Genomic DNA, 2271 nt, shown 5'->3' with positions numbered 1-2271 from the left:
TAGTATAGTAAGGCATAAAAATGCCAAAAAACGTCATAGTATACTAAAGCATAAAACGTCATGTTATAGTAAGACATAAAAATGCCAAAAAACGTCATAGTATACTAAAGCATAAAACGTCATGTTATAGTAAGGCATAAAAATGTGAAAAAACGTCATAGTATAGTAAGACATAAAAATGCCATAAAACGTCATAGTATAGTAAGACATAAAAATGCCAAAAAACGTCATAGTATACTAAAGCATAAAATGTCATAGTATAGTAAGGCATAAAAATGTGAAAAAACGTCACAGTATAGTAAGACATAAAAATGCCAAAAAACGTCATAGTATACTAAAGCATAAAACGTCATAGTATAGTAAGGCATAAAAATGCCAAAAAACGTCATAGTATACTAAAGCATAAAACGTCATAGTATAGTAAGGCATAAAAATGTGAAAAAACATCATAGTATAGTAAGGGATAAAAACGTGAAAAACGTCATAGTATAAAGACAAAAAACGTCAAGAAACGTCATAGTATAGTACGGCATAAAATCGTAAAGTAACGGCATAGTCATGTGCTCCTTCCATCTCCGTTTTAAAATTTGGGTTACAAACATATTTTTATTCACTGGCCTTTAGCTCACTAGCTTCCTAGTCCATTGTCATGTTCATATTGATTATTTGCTTCTTTTTGTTTACTATATGTACTGTATACATTGTTGTACTATATACATTTTTTTTTACCTGCTTATTTTATTTTATTTTAATTGCCCTTTGTCCAGCACTTTGGTCAGCTCAAGCTGTGTTTAAATGTGCTTTAGAAATAAATTGACTTGACTTGACATGATGTGAGCCTTCAGATAGCCCCCGCCCTTTCAGTCAATCAAATGCTAGCATGCCTAAATTGGTTGTCCTGGAGATGAAGCCTCTTGGAGGGCACATCGTAATGATCTAATATGACTTCACTCCAAACATAGTGTGAACGAGTTCCCTCAAATATTGGTAGGGACAATTCTGTCATCCCAAAATAGGGACATGCCCCTACCGTCCAGTATACTAAAGCATAAAACGTCATAGTATAGTAAGGCATAAAAATGTGAAAAAACATCATAGTATACTAAAGCATAAAACGTCATAGTATAGTATGCTAGCATGCCTAAATTGGTTGTCCTGGAGATGAAGCCTCTTGGAGGGCACATCGTAATGATCTAATATGACTTCACTCCAAACATAGTGTGAACGAGTTCCCTCAAATATTGGTAGGGACAATTTTGTCATCCCAAAATAGGGACATGCCCCTACCGTCCATATGCAAACCTACTTCCTTGGTCAAAGGCAACAAATAGATTTGACTTTATTGATCTGTGTTCCAGAGATGCAACATGTTTTCATCCCATAGAGAACAGATGATGATTTGTACTTCAAACCACACCAGAAATACCTTGTTCAAAAAGGTGCATGTGCTAATTGTGTGTAAAAAATCCTTTGTATTTTTTTGCTGATGGCTCCATATCCCTGAAATAAGAATCATTTGGACTAGGTATTTAATTTAATTAATCTGAAGCCATTAATGTAAAATATGAATCTAGATACCAGCCTACTGGTTCCTTGCCAGGTAATTCCCTCACACAGTTTCTTTAACATCCATTTTGTCCCTGAATTTACTGACAAATTCTGTTATTTTAATACTTTTTTTCCAGGAGCCCACTGTTTGCCCTCAGACTGTGTTGATATTTATTTGTCACAGGACTCAGTGTTGTGTGTGCATCTCTTCTGTCCCCCAACATGTCACTCTGTCTCCAGCGGCTGTCTCTTACTAATGGCCTCGATCTTTCTGCTCCTCAACTCTCCTTCTAGCCCTGCCATCATTATCACAGCTCACTGTCACACTCTGTACTGTTCACTCTCTGTCTTTGTGGGATAATTAACCTAATTGGACTTCATGACATTGATGGACAAGATGGGTGAAATTGGGTAAAATGGCAAAGAAAGATGATAATAATGATGATGGCTTTTATAATTGGCTATAATGAGAATCTTGGTAAAGGTGACAATAGTGTGAATATGATAACAGTTGTAAGGATGATGATTAAAAATGGTTGTTATAATAACTGCAACTGTGATTGTAGAGATTATGATGATGGAACATCATCATTTTAATAAAGAGAAACTTACTCTTTGGGGGCAATTACACACCTTTATTACACAAGAAAGGAAAAGAATGTTATTATCTTTATTAATGCAGATACAAAGACACACGCTTTATTCAGACAAAAGAGGCATTAA

This window comes from Seriola lalandi, unplaced genomic scaffold, assembly GCF_002814215.2.
Source record: "Seriola lalandi dorsalis isolate HSWRI2012SDOR001 ecotype SW California unplaced genomic scaffold, Sedor1 jcf7180002054411, whole genome shotgun sequence".
In the NCBI taxonomy this organism is placed as follows: Eukaryota; Metazoa; Chordata; class Actinopteri; order Carangiformes; family Carangidae; genus Seriola; species Seriola lalandi.
The sequence above is the reverse complement of the archived record's forward strand: the minus strand, read 5'-3'. Positions refer to the sequence as shown.